This window comes from Haliotis rubra, unplaced genomic scaffold (genome assembly GCF_003918875.1).
Source record: "Haliotis rubra isolate DU_JTF1 unplaced genomic scaffold, ASM391887v1 Scf128, whole genome shotgun sequence".
Taxonomy (NCBI): Eukaryota; Metazoa; Mollusca; class Gastropoda; order Lepetellida; family Haliotidae; genus Haliotis; species Haliotis rubra.
Window position 1 is genome coordinate 977,967 of NW_025765203.1, and position 12,462 is coordinate 990,428.

Genomic DNA, 12,462 nt, shown 5'->3' on the forward strand with positions numbered 1-12,462 from the left:
TCTCCGAGCAATCCTTGTAGGAGTGTGATTGGTTTGGTGCAATGGCTGATTGACTTGATTTTCGTTCCTCATTGTTAGATTCAGTGGGAGTAGATGTTGATTCTTTGTCACCTGTATCAGGTTCAGTTTTGATAACAGGCTTGTTGTTTTTCTCTGTTATTTTGGCTGTTTGTGCTGTGACATTTCCTAAAACATCATATTTCTCTTCATCTGAGAGGAAATGAAGAGGTTTCCATGATCAACAACTAAGGTCGCGTACAGCATTTCTGCTTGTTTTACATACCTTGGCTGAAAATCTGTTGCCACTATCCGTTTTATTTCAGCAACTGTAGGAATGTCATAATCTTGAGGACAGACAACATTCATCAATGATGTTTCTATGGCATGATGACTTACACAGTAAGTGTGCTGCGTTGAACAACAAACCAGCCGACCATGCTGACAGTACCGTAAAACAACATTCACTCACTCGATGCATGCTAACACAACATGGCACAAACAGCAGGACTAAAGTGTGTTTTATGTAGGTGGTGTTTTGCGATCTCACATTCTCGCGATCTCGAGTTTGAAATGAGGTAGGTATGCCCAAAGCGCGAAAATCTCGGGTTCTCGCATTTAACACTTGTGGCACATTTAACTTAATTCCAAAGATCGAGATCGCGATAACGAGAGATCGTGGGAATATCCCTTACAGTGTTCCATACACAGGAGCAAAAGCCGGATAGTAAACCATTGAAATACTCGTAAATACAGTAGGAAATACATGCCATGACCGGATTTACGTATGTAATTCAGATATTTCCTAACTTCGGGCATATATTTCATAGGAATCTATACCTTTGAAACATATGCTCATCGTACATTTTCGTATGCACAAGCACCTCGTTCATGTATGCCATGACCGGATTGTCAGGTATTTCCAAACATGAATTGCAGAACAGATACCCTGGTAAATACATGATCATACAGTATTTCCAATGCATTCCTTTGAATTTCAATGGGTGCTGAAATTTCCAATTTCGTTCTAAGTTTACTCGGGTCGGAAACATGTGAATTTACTTAGGTGGGGGAACACATGTAAATTTGCAAATTTGCAAATATTTACACACCTTAGATATCTATGTATCATACCGGATTCCATGGGTATGTATATGAACGGTTCATACACCTTCATGTTACCTGTACTCAAGCAATATGATCATATATATCCATCATGTGAATTACTTGGTTCATGTAATTTTATTTTCACACGTTTTAATACGTTTGAAATCAACGTTCACATGACCTCAATATTTTTATCACCAAAAGAGCCTGACAAAGAAAGCAGTATTACGCAAGCTAACACGCCTTATCAAGCTGCACTCGCTCTTGCTACCAGTATCAGTTACGCCTTGTCTGTGGTGTTGGCAAATCTTTTGAGGTGCATGATTTGAGGGATTAAAAGGTTCAGTGGTGAACAAAGGGCAACGCATCGCCCTTTGTGTCCCTAGCTGTCCCAATATAGAATAGCACTTTGTCTCTCTTGGATCACAGCCAAATATGCTACACGAATAGACTCGTAATTTTTTAAGTCTGTTCAGTTCGCGCATCGCTACTGTAAAATATTTTGTGGCAGTACATAATTGGAATATTATTGCACTGCATGAGGCATTCCTTAATAGTCTCACAGTGCCTGAACAATGTTTTTTCTCCATTTGCTCAGCCTTTGCTGTAATAACGCCATACATAAACTTTAAAGTTTTCCACATTTGTTTAACTAACGCAAATGTATACGATAACAAACAATGCCATATCAAATTATATATTCTGTGAGACATGAAATGAAGAATTGTTTTTATTGTGTAGCGATTATGACCGGATAGCACAGGCGGTTGCGTTCTCTGAGTATATCATAGGCATGTTGGATCTCTATGCCTTTTGTGAAATTCGTCTATATTGTCCTGTTTAAATTGACGATCCATAACTCAGATTGCGAGTAAATATCACGTAAGTAATTGTGATGTCGCATCACTGTACATTTCCCTGTCGGAGAAGTCATTCTCACAAGATATATATACCCTCATTTGGAGAAGATATATGGCTATTACGCCCCAGTGTTGCTAAACATCTTGTAGGCCTTTAGTCTGACACAGACGCAGACCTCGCATGTTCTGACAGATCTGACAGGGGCTGAAAATATAATTCCGACATGAATACAATATCTCAGTGTTTTCCTAAGTAAGTGGAGAGCTTTCTACAACATCGGAAATAAATGTATCGTTGTCCTTCTGATATTCCCCCGAACGAAAGCTCTACCCATTTAGGGCACAATGTGTAAGTTACGGAATTGTGGGGAATAGTCTTAAGACTTTTCTACTTTGACCAGGATTCTTCGAACTTGTAACAGTCGTTTGAGGAGATAAAAAGAGAAAAGGGTAGTGCACAATATATCTGACGGACGTATTTGGAGAACGTTCAAAGAACTTTATAAATACAATGATAGAAATACCGGTTATGTTTAAAACGTACCCTCAATCTGATAGCCAGAGGGATTGGAAAGACTTCCGCCCGCATCCCCCCTTAAATTTCATTCTAGTCAAATCATATCACCTGAATATGCATTCCTCATCTGATAAGGATGAGTTTTAACATGTTTCTTCAACTGTGTCTGAACATACTGAAAGACATGTCCAACTTCTGAAAATGACTCTCAATGACAAAATGGATACTAGTGCTGTTAAATGTTATTATACATATACATTCGTCCTTGTCTCGGTAGAAATGTATATTTTCCACCAAATGTACCTATCGGAGGATATCGAAATCTAGGTTAAGCTATTTGAATCATATTTACAATTAAAAGACCCAAACAATGGTTTGTTGTCAAAAGTTTTGGTTTTCCATAGTCACAGAACGATAGTTTTTCCCCTTCCGTCTGTAGGAAAACTCATTGCAGGGTTGGGTTATGGAGAGCCATATCAAACACCCACAGCTGGCGGGACCAACATCTCCAGTAACATTTACATCTGCCAACGCTTAATTCGCAAGTGGTGAGGCAATGAGCTAATGAGCTAATGAGGCTAAGGGTCCTGTACCATGTTTGTGAAATATCTATGATGCCTTATATGAAGTCTATCATCTAAGCAAGTCTAGCTATGTATGGCGTTAAGTCACTGCTTGAAGAAAGGCTCCTTTAGAATTTTATTTGGTAAATACATGTATTAGTAGTTTCATCATATTGGAAAATACATAGACTAACGCTCAGTGTCTGAATATATATAAGTGTAATAGCAACAAACAAACCCATTTAAATTGAAAAGGAGCCCCAGGCAGACACGAGATTCAGTCCCGCTAGCCATGACAGTTAGCTATAGATATGTTTACTTTGTAACCCGACCCCCAAAGTGAGTTAGGTTTCTTGCAGATGTTAACAGACTCTGGGCCTGAGGAGATCTAGACTTGCTTCATTTAAGGCTTTAACATTGCAGAGAGGGCTTGGCAGTAGGGGGAATAATGTGGTTCAGGGACTGTGAGACAGACTAAGCAGTAAGGAAAATAATGTGGTTCAGGGACTGTGAGACAAACTAAGCAGTAAGGAAAATAATGTGGTTCAGGAACTGTGAGACAGACTAGAAAATGCATGGCAGCCTACACTTCATTTTGACTATGATTAAGGCATCATTTCAAAAGACAAGGGTTATTTCCTTTGCGTCAACTGACAGGTTTTCGGTGTCAAATTATTTGGAACTCCAGCCCAAGGTGGTGTTATGCTGTCTGCAAATATGGCTTTTTTGTAATGCTTTGGTTGCACATAATGATAAGTGACATATGATGTTCTTGAAGGATAATCTCAGCTGACTAATACTTTGCACGTGCCCCCACACACACACCCCCACACACACTCTTTCCATACCCGTAAAAGTTAACTTTCCACATATATGTCTGTAAGAAAATACTGTAAAGTAATGGGATGGCTGAATATGGCCACCTGAGGTACTGACCACAGCACTCTGGTAATACTGCATTGAGAGAGGACAGAGCTTGGCAAGATAACAATAAATATGCTTGTCATTTAAACCTTTATCTGATGTTTGTGGAATGTGATTTTATAATTGAAGATGCTTCCTGCACCTGTAGCCCCGATATAGACGTTGTTAGTCTGTGAATCTTCCAAATTACTTCGTCTGTTTTTTTCAATTGAAATTAAGATCTTTCCCTTTTATAAAAATAATAAACTGAGGGGCAAAAGAAACGTCCCCGATCATTTTTGTATCATAAAATGATACAAACACGTGCAATTCAATGTTGAAATGTTTGATATAATTTTTGAACATATTATGCAGACTGTCATTACAGAACAATTGAAACAATTTGCTGTAAGTAGAGTTTTTGTGACGTTTTTCACAGGAGTTGCAAATGTCCGGTTGTCGATCATGACAACACATGCACATCAGTACTGACAGAGTGTCTTTGAGTGTCCAACTCCTCAGTAGCGAGTGTGTCCACCTCTTGCAGCGATACATGCTGCCACACGACGTCGTGCAGAGTGCACAAGACGTCTGATCACGTGATGTGGGATGCGACGCCATTCTTCCTGTAGAGATTGAGCCAAAGCGTTTCTTGTCTGTGGGGATGTTGACGTTGCTTAACCTGACGGCCGAGATGATCCCATAGGTGCTCAATAGGTGATAAATCGGGGATCTTGCTGGCCGAGGAATGACGTTTACGTTGTTGTTGTTCAGGAAGTTCCGGGTAACAACAGCAGTGTGGGGAGTAGCGTTATCCTGCTGAAACAACACGCCTCGATTCTGCTGGAGGAAGGGTAACACGACAGGTCGTAAAACAACATCAATGTATCGACGGGCATTCAGGTTTCCCTCTATCACCAACAAGTCAGTCTGCCTCTCGCCACAAATTCCCCCCCACACCATCACACTACGCCGCCAAACGTCTCAACTTCCTGAACGCAACAACGTGCTGTGCGTTCGTTCCGACGTCTGTAGACTCGTACCCGACCATCAGCTTTGTTCAACTGGAAGCGGCTCTCGTCACTGAAGAGTACCCGGCGCCAGTTCCGCGGCTGCCACTGCCGAACTCTACGTGCCCAAGCCAATCGACGACGTCGATGTTCACGCGTTAACGTCACGCCCCGGAATGGTCTGTAGGCTCTGATACCGAATCGGCGGAGTCGTCTGGATATGGTCCTTCTACTGACTGGATGGGTAAGGCTGGTTGTTGCTGATGACGTCACAGTCAGGAATCTGTTGCGCAAGTGAAGCACCCGTAAATGGCGGTCTTCCTGAGGGGTGGTTACGGGTGGTCTCCTGTCCTAGGCCTGTCTGCAGTCCGACCTGTTGTTCTGAAGCGTGTCATCAGTCTGGTGATGGTTTTCTTGCTGCAACCCATGATTCTTGCAACGTGACTGTGAGAAGCACCCAGCTGCAACATCCCAATAGCTCGTTCTCTCTGTTCTGCCGTGAGTCGAGGCATGTTCTTTGTGTCCAACGTATTGAAGTGATGAATTCGAACAGTCGAGCATAATTTTTATACTGTACTTTCATACGGGTATGTTTCCACAGAAGCATGCAAAAAACGTGAATAAAAGCAATTTTCATGCTTACAAAAAACTCCACGTGGATTTCCTTTCTGTGAGACGTGGGGATGCGTTCGGGAGATGTGTTCCTAAATAAATTTCCGTCATAACGAAAACAGAAGCAATGTTTTTTACAATTTTACTTTGGGGACGTTTCTTTTGCCCCTCAGTTTATATTTTCAGTCTTAATGTGCCTATGTCGGAAATCAACCACCGGTTTTTGACCTGACAGGCGAACGCTTTAACCACGAGCGTACCCCATCATTCTTTGATACTGTTAAAGAATATACATGGTACTTTTATTATACATTCAAGATTGAACCCAGTTTTGTCACCATATATCCTTCAGCTTTTATGTTAGTGACATGATCTGCACACTGATAATTTAAAAAGTGGAATATAAATAATGATTGTTTGCGATCTTTATCCAATTTAGTTTTCCATTGATCTAGTAATTTTCAGTTTCTATTTCCTCGAAATTCTGTACGAAGGTACTTTAACAGTTTCACCCAATAACAGTAAAGCATACAGATAATACGTTTCGGTACTTTGATAGATTAATAAGTACACATTATATTCCATGATATTGAGATGCCAAAATGATTAACATAATTATATAATGTATAACAAATTAGACAGCAATAAGCAAAAACAAGAAAGAAAACGCACGAGCAACATAATGCTGTCAGGTTGTAAGCTTTCAATAATTATCGAAACTGCTTAGTTATGAGCTAATTGCAATCACTACAATTTTCTATAGTCTACCCAAGAGATGGAAACAGAATAGGTCTATTATGAAAAATTATGAGCTAATCGCAATCACTACAATTTTCTTAGTCTACCCAAGAGGTGGAAACAAAATATGTCTACAGTATATTCCGTCGGGTGACTGAAATTTGAGAAAACGTCCGTATGGAAGAATACCTGTATTCCGAATCAAAAAGAGGTCATACCAAGCATGTAGTATGTGCATGTTCACACATTTACAACAGTAATTTACACCGGGAATCATTAATACATTGTAATCATCTTTTATGAAAGTATAGATAATGAATTTGTTTCAGTTATGATCAGTCGGATAACTCATACAAGTGAGCACTAAAATTAGGGACCTACCGGTTCATGTCTGTGTGAACACATCTGTCTGTGTTTTATTGTAATTAGCAGTGTCTCCTTGTATAGCATATATAAGAAGTGTACCTAAGGTCAGTTATTTAAACTGTTATGTAATTTCCATTACAAAAAGTATAAACGATATTACCTACTGACTACTGGTCAGAAAGACTTATCAGTACCTCAACACCGACCCACCGCCACCACCCCACCCTAGGCCTACCCCATGCCACACCCTCTCCCTCGCACACACACACACACCCTAACATACATATCGCTCTGGCCAATAGACCCGATATTTGAACCTGTTAAACAGACACCATGTGTATGTCAAGAAAGACACGCACGTTATTAGTGGTGCTCAGTCATGGGTATCACTTCACCATGTGTTTCTAATTATCTCAGTACATTATGGCGTGGTCGGACGCGCTAACGAACCCTATGTGACAGTTACATTACAGAACCATTGAAATACATGTTAAAGTAGTGCTAATCTTGTAACACTATGTTTACCCATTTCCAACCATTTACGCATGTACTAAATATATGACAAACCTAACCCTGGTCATACGAGATTTCAAGGGTATTGAAATGCATGTCCTACAATCACAGCATTTACATATGTTACACATGTTAGGAAACACCTGGAAACAATGGCCAGATTTACACACCTGTGAAATACATGTAAATGCAGAGTTGAATGTTCGTTTATTTTAACACCCCTTTAAACGTGTGTAAATCTGACGACCAGATGATACGTAGATTTCAAACGTTGTTCATATGGCCGCCGGATGAAACAAGTATTTCCTGACGTTAGTAAATTTGGCTAATACAGTCATTTTGTGTGGTGATAGTATGCAGAGAAAAAAACAGCGGGACCTTTATCATAACACCGACGGGGGTTTTGAGTTGGTCATATCCGCACAAGTAAACATATGACTCAAGCGCTCACTGAAACTGCTTACCCTCAAGTCAAAGTCCAGCCTTGATTCGGGGTACATGCAAGGCGGCCTCACACAGCAGCCGGACACCAACGCAGGTAAACATGTACATCAATTAATTTTCTAACGTTAAAGCACCTTCCCTCATTACCATCAACACAAGGATGTTGCATTGCCAGTAAAATGTGTGTGAACTATAGTCCGTTTGAGTCAGAAACGGACCGATGAATTGCAAATTTTATCATTGTACAAAATTGCCACATAAATATAAATAGTACACATGTTTATCATTTACTAATACCCAACAGCTTTCTCATATTTGAAAATTTTCCGGACTCCACCAAAAAAGTTGTTTAAGAAACTATCATCATTGAAAACGCAAAAGTTGTTATCTGTCGCGACGGGGTGAAACCGCAGAAACGGAACAGCCAGTCATGGCGGGCGACATCTCAAAATCTATTCCGGGAGACCTGTCGGTTCCTCGTCTGTCGTAGTGTCATAGTCACGACTTAAAGGGATGACAAGTGGTGCCACAGTTGCTTGTTGTAAGCCATCCCGAGACCAGTAACCTTGTTCAATGATGTTAGCTACCTTGTTGACACAGTTTTGCCAAGTTTCAGTCGTGATTTTGTTCAGGGATTCCTTAACCAAAACCTCTACCTCACGTAATCTAAAAGTTGTGTTTGATCTGGCAACACCTCCTTTGACAATACCCCATATCACTTCAATGGGATTAAGATCACAGTGATAGGGTGGAAGTCGCAGAATATCGTGACCCTTACTTTTTATGTAACTGTCAACTTTGTAGAAAGGTTCACCTTTGTGGGGTTTTATGATGTCATATAGCTGAGGCTTCGTTGTCTTTGAAGGCCGTGCGATCTGAAATTTGTCACCTTTTCGACTGTTCGATGTCGGGGCTTTACTGTCGGGGTCCTGCACGCTGTGGTATGGGGCATTGTCCATTACGATAAAAGCCCGCTCTGGTAGAGCTGGTACCAACTTGTTTTTAACCCAATCGAGGAAAACTGCACCATTCATCTTGGAATGGTAGTCTCTGTTATCTGTGGACTTAGCCCTGAATACCAAGTCGCAGCCTGGGAGAAAGCCTTTGCTGGAGCAACCAGCATGGAGAATGATTAGTCTCTCTCCTTTCCCTTGAGGCAGTTTCTACGTGACCCCTTATCACCCCCATCGGGTACCCACTGACCGCTAGCTGTGTGCGAGGCATTGACCCAGGTTTCGTCCAAGTACACTGGCTCGAACCCTTCCTCGCGTTTCTTCATTATAACCCTGAGAAAATTATTTCTCAAGCGAACGATATCAGGGCGTTCACAGAGTACTGACCTATTCTCCCCCGAAATTTTCTTATAACGATACCCGAAAGAGTGTAAGAGTCGCCAGAGTGTGTACTTTGATACTCTGAGGTTGTGTTCTTGCTTCAAATGCTTTTTCAAAACATTTCAGCGACATATATTTGTTTTAAAAATAGAGCTTGTTGATAGACTGCCTTACAAGGTTCTTTTGAAAGTTGTCCAAATGTTTTAATTTGTGTGATTTTGACACGACCCCTACCTGCATCGCATCACCCTCACAATGTTTGTGTTCAAGAACATTTGTCAGTACCCTTGCTGATACTCCCCAAGCTTTTGCTGCCCGCTTACGGAATTTATTAATGGCATAAAACGGTTTGCCCCTTTCGGCTTCAGCACGGAAACAATCGCACACTTTAATCATCAACTGTTTCACGTCAGCCTTCAACTTCATTTTTCATCAGGCATGTGTATCCCATGCACGACGAGATGGTGGGGTATTGTGAAAGGAGATGTTGTCAGATCAAACACAACTTTTAGATTACGTGAGGTAGAGGTTTTGGTTAAGGAATCCCTGAACAAAATAACGACTGAAACTTGGCAAAACTGTGTCAACAAGGTAGCTAACGTCATTGAACAAGGTTACTGGTCTCGGGATGGCTTACAACAGGCAACTGTGGCACCACTTGTCATCCCTTTAAGTCGTGACTATGACACTACGACAGGCGAGGAAAAAATTCTACATGTAGGGGCGGTTGTATAGCCTAGTGCTTAAAGCGTTAAAGTACTGTCGGAAATAGAAAAAAACTGGATTTGTTAACATTTTATCTCTACAGTTTGTGTAGTTATTATGTAAAAGTGTGAAATATCTGTTAAACTAAGTTCGGCCTAACTACAGTCTCAGTGGTAGGGAGATAGGAAACGTAAAACATGACTTTACTGAATAGAGATTTGTGCAGAAATGAGCAATGCGGGGGTTTTCTAAGTCACGATAACATATACAGGGAAGCAAATTTTGCACACTGAAGGAAAGACGATATCGCTCTAAACTCATAACTTTCTATAAATGTATCATCGTCTGTTTCCTGATTATCTGAACGATAACTCCACTTAATATTATGACCACTACATAGCCACTTCCTGTGATTATGACCACTACAGTGTCCTCCCATTTGTGAGAACTCCCAGTTGTGAGACACATTAATTTATGGTTCAGTGCACACAGGTGGTGCTTCCCCATCCCTACGATGAGAATGGGAACAGCCCTGTTGCTGAAGAGTACCTGCAGGATAGTTCGTTATAAAAATGAGTTAATTAACACAGAAGACATTGTTCGTTGAAGAGCATTTATTGTTTTCAATAAAGAACAAGTTAGATACTGAAATACTGAAAAAGATTATCATTTTATTTACACAGAAGAAATAGTTCATTAAATATTTCATTATGATTTATGATTCACACATTTTGATGATTCACACATTTGATTAACTATTATGATGTTTGCGTGTCATTATAAAACACTTTTGTACATGGGTCCATATTTGGAAATCTTGACACTTTTCATATTTCCAGCAGTTTGCCGAATGCATCAAGATACTGCATGTGATTTTTCGTTCCATCGGCGAATTTATCTTTGAGTCTAAGTAGGCGATTGTCTATTTCCCTATACACGCGTTTCCTCGATCGAGGGGCGCCTCCCGGGTCGAGTTGGCACAGCTTGGTCTTCTCTGCCTTCTCTATTTTCGGAGGCGGTGGACATCTTCTGGAGGATGGTCATGATCAGTCACTTTCCAAACAAAGTCGCCGAAGTGTATTTGCCGTTGTTTTTCTTACCTCCACAAGATTCAGTTAAATAGCTAATCCCTAATTAGCTGGGGTTAATCCATCTATCAGATAGGTGAGTAAGGTGTGTTTTCTTTGCTAATTACCTACTCCACTGTCTCACATCTGGGAGTCTCACACTGGGAGTTCTCACAAATGGGAGCAGACCACCACTACATAACCACTTCCTGTGATTATGACCATTACATAACTACTTCCTGTGATTATGACCACTACATAACCATTTCCTGTGATTATGACCACTACATAGCCACTTCCAGTGATTACGACCACTACATAGCCACTTCCTGTGATTATGACCACTGCATAACCACTTCCTGTGATTATGACCACTACATAACCACTTTCTGTGATTATGACCACTACATAACTACAGACTGTAATAGTAACACTCTCAACTCATTACACCAGTTCATTTCTAACAGTAACCGCTCCCAGTGATTATCACCACTACATATATATTCAATGTACCTCAAGTTAATATAATTGGATTTTCTGCGGCAGTTCATTTCGTCGCTTGGCATAACCAGAGACCATATAATATGGTCTCTGGCATAGACAACACATTACGACCATATTCAATCATGTATCAGATATAATGTATGATGTTCTCTCAATATTCTTTCTCAGTTTTATTCTTTGTAGTTAAATTAATTTATCTGAAATGTTGTTTCTTTTGCTTTAATGTTACAAACACACGCATGCATCTTCAATTGTGTTGCATTGTAGATATAGACTACAGCCCTGGTACAAAGGCTCACGCTTCAGTGTCTCTTGCTAATTACCTGGCTCGCATCTCTCACCTAGCCATAGTGCAATGTTGTCTTAACAAGACCTTTTTGGGTAGACTCTGGCTAAGTGAGAGTGAACCGTCCAAAGGGACTTATGTGGAACAGACTATGGCTTTATGCAAATAAGTGTGCTATGATATTGTATTACAAAGAACACTTTTTAAATGCCCATTTTGAAATAAACCTTAGCTTCATTATCAACGATAGCTGACATAAAATTAATAACTTTAATACTGAATATAGAGTCTCACTATCACTATAAAAAGAAACAGGTAGGAGGGGTCATTTCAAAAGCAAAACCAGGACGGGTATTTTGAGACATTTAATACCTTGAACTATGGCTGACTTTTTCTATGGGTATCATACTGTTTTACATATCTCAACATAAACCATATGAAAGAAGGACACGTAAGATGTTAATCAATAGATGAACCCTTGTGTCTGTAGGCAGCACATGCATTTCATGCCAGGTGAGTCAACGGTCCGTCGTCATACCTGGCTGAGCGACCTAAATGCCTGATAGTCTGATCTATTGTTTTCAGCAATTCGTATTTTTTCTTTTGCCCTTTTTAAGTTTTGCCCGATTTTACGAGTGAACATGCTTTTCTGGATATCCTATTACGCATCCCACTGAACGCCCAGTTTGGCCGACGTTGGTTATTTCGACATATGCTATTTGCAATTGTGTACAATTTAGGGATACAGAATAACAGCCTAAAAACATTTTTTTTCTATTTCCGACAGTACTTTAGTTCGTCACGCTCGTAAAAACTCACTCACTCCACTCCACTCCACTTCACTACACCACTTACTCATTCACTACCAGTAAAAGTGGTAGAGTAGAGATTTTCAAGAATATTTCCAGAATGTTATACGTGAATCACCATGCTCTT